This window comes from Ambystoma mexicanum, chromosome 14 (genome assembly GCF_040938575.1).
Source record: "Ambystoma mexicanum isolate Mex_15411 chromosome 14, UKY_AmexF1_1, whole genome shotgun sequence".
Lineage (NCBI taxonomy): Eukaryota > Metazoa > Chordata > Amphibia > Caudata > Ambystomatidae > Ambystoma > Ambystoma mexicanum.
In genome coordinates, this window is record NC_090940.1 from 452948200 (window position 1) to 452954199 (window position 6000).

Below are 6000 nucleotides of genomic sequence, written 5' to 3' on the forward strand. Positions count from 1 at the left end.
ATTAGGTCTGAAGTCTTCAGTTTGGACGGTTTTCCAATTTTTAAGTATGATCCTCCTTAGATCATTATTCAGAGGAGAGAAGGATGAAACACATGTAATTCTTTAATCCTGAGGTTTGGTGTGTTTTTGTAGAATAACCTCGTGGTTGGCATTACGTGCTCTTTTCATGGATCTCTTGATGATTTTGCGAGGATATTGTCTGTATCGTAATTTCTCACTTAGTTCCTCGCTGTTTGTTTTGAAGACAGCGATTTCGCTGCAATTCCGTCAAATTCTTAGGAATTGTCCATAGGGCAAGTTTTCCCGTAAACTAGATGGGTGAAAGCTACTAAAAAGTAGTAGTGTGTTCTTATCTGTGGGTTTTTTGAATAATGTAGTGCCCAGATGATCTTCCTTTTTTAAGATATTCAGATCAAGAAAGGCGATACTTTCACTACTGTAGGACATAGTGAATTTAATCGTTGGGGTTTGTCTGTTAAGCCACACATGAAAGCTACCTAGCTGATCCTGACTGCCATGCCATAACATAAAAACATCATCAATATAGCGGTGACACGAGCTGATGTGGTCATGAAAGGATTAGTCGCTGCATAGATGAAATTGGTTTCGTAGTGATCCATGTAAAGGTTAGCCAGATCCGGTACAAATGTAGCTCCCATTGATGTACCTTGTCTTTGTTGATAAACGGTTTGGTTGCATAAGAAAAAGATTTTTGTCAGTGCCAGCCTTACACATTCAATGATGAAATTGGAGGGAACTGTAAGGTCTGCCCTTTTCTCAAGGTATTGATGTAGTACTTCTATGCAGTGATCCAGGGGGATGTTGGTGTATAATGATTCTACATCGAGGGTAACCAAAATGTCGTTAACTCCTGGGTGTAGGCTGGCAATAGTGTGGATCATAGCTGTCGTGTCTTGTATGTACGATTTCATCTTGGCCACAAAAGGTCGCAGGAAGGAATCTGCATAGATGGAAAGAAGCTCTAACAGGGAGCCTATTGCTGACACAATTGGACGGCCTGGAAGGTTAATCGCATTCTTATGCATTTTAGGTAAGAAATAGAAGGCCGGGATGGTGGAATTGGGTCTGGTCAGAAACATAAATTCATCTTTACAAATCCATTTCTGGTCATGTGCATGGTTCATAAGGCTCATTATTTCCTCCATCAATCCCGTTGTTGGGTTGCCAGCTAGTCTACGATAACATTGTTGGTTTCCCAATTGTTTGTCTATTTCGATGTTATATGCATTCACATCCCACAGCACAATCCCACCTCCCTTATCAGCAGGTTTCACTACGAAGGAAGTGTTATTTTGAAGATGTTTTAAAGCTCTGTCAGATTATCTTTTTGCTGGTTTTTCTTCTTAAAGAGATAATCCAATTCTCTTATTACTTTGTTTTCAAAAGTCAAAATCTCAGGAGAGATCATAGTGGATGTGGGTGAAGGACGAAGGGGGTTTGAGTCCTGTTATATTTTCATCTGTAATGGACCCTTCCATTGGATTGCGGAAAAAATATTTGAGCCTTATCAACCTAAAGAAGTTTCTCATTTCCACTTCTGTGGTGAATTTATCTGCTATTTTTGTGGGAACAAAAGATAACTCCTTGCTCAAAACACTGATTTCTGTGTCAGTGAGGGAATGTGAACTGAGGTTGAAGACTGGTATTACCAATTGGTCTGTGGGGGTTGCCACTGTCTGGTTGGCATTGTGCGGTTGCCCCATTGTTTGTTCTTCCCTCGTTTCCCCTGTCCCTGAAAAAACTGCAGTTGGGCACCTCTTTGTGTCTGGCCCCATCGACTTGTTGAGGGTTGTGCTGCTGAAGAATCCGAGTCGCTGCTGTTGGATGAGTTAGAAAAGGTAACAAATTTGTTGCCGCGGCTTCTATTGTAAGGGGGGCCCCTCCCCCCCGTTTGGTTCGCATTTTTCTGTTGGAAAAAACTAGCATTCAGGTACGGGTAGGTAGATTCTTCCTTATAGTTAAATATATCTTTCTTTAGCTTCCAGACCTTTTTTTCAAAAGTGAAGGTTTTACATTTTTTCATTTCTTCATCTATTTTTTCCAACAGTGCTTTCGTTTCTGGGATCGTTGATTCGTCGTTAATTTTTTTCTCTAAAACCAATGGGTCTTCTTTTTGTTTTTTGGATTCTTCCTCTGCCGTCTCAATAACTAGTATAACCCAGTCTTTGGAGCATTTATTTGCTACCCCACTGAAATTCCCCTTGGACTTCGGATTGTCTGGGGCTGACACTCGACCAGTGGCAGCAGGAAAGTTGTGTGAAGCAGCAGACCTGTTATGAGTGGGAATCTCTGCACCACCAGGGTTTTTTTGGAAATCAGGATCTTCCCCAATGCGGAGCTCACGCTCAGGCGGCCATACTTGTTCAAATGCAACAGCGCCCCCTTTGGAGTGTACTTATTCAACTCGCGATAATCTACAGTCATTCTATAACTTCCATCTGGTCTCTTAACCGGCCCAACCAGATTGTTACAAACCGTAGTCACAGGATGTAACATGCCTGCTTCAACATATACCTTGATAGTATCTGAGATTTCCCTATGCCCCCCCGGGAATGCAATATTGCTTCATCGACACACTTTTTGTAGCCAAAAGAACCTGCACCGGGCCATGTTCAATTTTTCCTCAATTACATGGGTACACATCAATGCACTTACTCCAAACTGATATTTTTACCTCCAAGTCCTAAAGTCAATCCCTCTAGAATATCAAAGCTAATAAATAATATATTCAGGTATGGGAACAGTCAACACTTGATATTTACTCCTTTTCATAATTACTAATTTTCATATCAACTTTTGTTTGAATTGCCGGCGTTTCTTTCACTCCCTGTCCAGTTATGGTAAAATGTCTACCATTAAATCTCCAAGGATTACCATGGATCAATAAGGCCTCCACTCCAGTATCAATCAAGGCTCGAACCTCTCGAATATTCCCTGATTGCCAAAATAGTTTCACTTTCACATGAGGCCATCTGTCTACCTTAATCCAGGCAGACGCTACCGGAGTTTGACCACAATCTACCGGAATTTGACCACAATCCTATTTGTATTTTGAATGCATGTATTTGAACTCTGTCTCCAACATCGCACTTTTCGCAAGTCAGCATAATAATAATAACAATAATTTAGCATTTATATAGCGCTACGATCCCTCAGGCATCTGAGCGGTGCTTATTATTACCCATGGTGTGTGGTGCTCATTTATCGACCTCAGAAGGATGAAAGGTTGATTTTTGTCCTGCCGGGATTCGAACCTGCGTCAGCAGGCTCTGCACACATGTCAAAGCGAGCTCTGTACTCGCTCTGCTATCGGACCAGTATAAGCTCTACCATATGAGTTCGCTGATATGGTAGAGCCATCCCCATGGACTCTTCATCCACCTCCTCTTCAGGCGGTGCAGAAGGGAACTTGTCCCCAACTCGCGTGTTCACCTCTTGTCTTTACACCTGTTTGTACCGCTCTTTTCCTTCAAGCCCTCACTTCTTATATAGCTGGTACATTTCCTGGGTTTCAATCCCGTCAATGTCTTCTCGTGGCACTCCATCTTTTAGTAGCGCCAAGAACATGTCTTTTCTTGACACCCAAGAATCTCTACTGTTGAATCTCTTTCCAGGAGTCTGTTTCTCACTATGCCCCCTCTCTCTCTCTCTCTCTCTCTCTCTCTCTCTCTCTCTCTCTCTCTCTCTCTCTCTCTCTCTCTCTCTCTCTCTCTCTCTCTCTCTATGTCTCTCTCTCTCTCTCATGGGGTCTCTCTTCAGCTTTGTTCCATTCCCTCAAATCTGCTAACTATCTGATCGCATCAACCACTTCATCTGTTAATTTACCTGTCATCCCCACCAGCAAAGTCATGATTACATTGTTATCAGCTGGTGGAGCAGTTCGAATAATCGTATTTCGGCTGAAACCAATAATGCCACCACCCCCATTTGTTCTGGATCATCAAAATGGATTGCTTCTTTCATAGCATTCTCCCTACTTCTTTGAATTGTCTCTCTCGGTGTGTACCACTTCTTCTCGTCGCTAGGCCAGTCAGTTACACCCTTGCACATCTAACTGTAACAAAGACACTTGCGAACCTCTCCCCTGTCCATCAGGAGGCGGCCCTGCACGCAATACTTCCTCAATATGAGTCTCATTGGACAATGGCAGAAGCCTTGGAGAATCAGTTGGATCTACAAGAGGGCCTGCCGCTCCTCCATTTAATAGTCTGACCATCCATGATAACAGAGATTCCCCGCCCTCTGTTTCAATCTATGAATGCTTTCCCAAACCTCTTGTTGAGAATAATCCGCCAAGATTGTCAAATGCAGCAGACCACCTCAAGGATTATTCGGATGTGGCCCAGCTCGTCCACGTGTAACTGGTTTAACGGTCACCTCCTTCCTGTCAGGCTCTGGTTTAGATGGTATTTCGCTTTCTGAACCACTCCCTGAACTAGTACTGTCAAATACATCCCAATGGTCGGGATCTCAATCAACCCGGCAGAGCCGATCACCGTTGCCACCTTGTGACTGTTCACTCTCGCTCTTCTCTTTCGATATTTGTATCGGGCAACTCTTACAGCAGCTCTCTCGCCACTGCCTGATATTTATCTGCCTTATCATGATACAATTTCATCTGAAGTTGCTGCATTAGTGCAATCTGTTTCTCAGCAGCCAACTCTTTTTCCAACCTCAGGATATTAACCTGCAAGTCTACATTCTGCTGATGCATCTTTCTGAATGCATGCAACAAAATCCAGCCTCTTCTGCCCAAAGCTGAGCACTCCTTTCCCTTCTCTACGAGTACCTGTTGTAAGCAAGCTGCCACCTCGGCCAGACTCACCTCTCCTATACTTGTATCCCATGTCTCACTCAAACCTGCAACACATTCCCATGTCTGTGCACGTTTGTCATATGGACTCTTTGTCCACCCTGGAATCATCACTTCAGAACTTCCCTTTTTCCTAAATAAGGAACTCATTATTTTAATGGATGTTTCAAGTCCCTATTAAAATACCTGAAATGCAAAAGCTTAAAGAAAGAATTCCTTTCTATGTCCAAGCCTCAGATTCGTTTGGTATTTGGAACCAATTTCATCACAAATACTCGGCTCACAGCGCCACTATGTTTTGCTTTTCAGGCACGTGTAATGACCTCAGAATTACCCTATTACAGGGACTAAAAGTTCTTGGACTCAGAAAGGCAATAAAGTACACTTAGACCATTGGTTAGAAAATAATTGGCTCTTTACAGGCCCTTTATTCACACTTCATAAACATACATATAACTATAGAATGAATCCAACTGGTTATACATGAATACATGAACAAGAACGAACATAACAAGTATACATCACTGTTAGGGCAGTTGTAGAACAAAGCTTCATCTCAGCCACAACAACACTACCCAGTCCCAAGGCATGCAGACAAAGAGATCATGCAGCAACTAACAGGGTCTGGAGCGGAGTGTCCTCCCTCTCAGCGAGACTTCGACACCCAGGGTTCCAATTCTCTGTCTCATCATAGGGACCTTCTCCTTTTAAGGGGACACATCCCTGCCCCTAGTAGGTTGCAGACTGCCCCCGGCCGAAGGACAGACAGCAAGAATGGGAGGCAAGAAAGGAAAAATCCAGACAGTGGAAAAACCCAGCTCGTCTTCCGCGCTCTCATTCCCAGCACCCCTTATCAATGCACCTGCACATCTCTGACTCCCCTCTCGGTTTGTCCTTGAATCAACAATACGCAAATTATTGTACACAGTAAACTCATCTACTTCTCACTAAAATATTGTAACCGCTGCAGAAATCATGTTTGCCTCCTAACTGAGCTTTCAGAAATATAGACTTTCATTGTGGTTTGGGAGTGAATGTCTAAAATGGCCGCACACAGGTGCCATGTTATTTAGCTCATTTTTGCACACGCAGTACAGAGTGGAAGCTGGTGCAGGGAAGGATTACAGGGGGGACGAGGGCAGAGAGTGAGGGGGAGGTTTAACTGA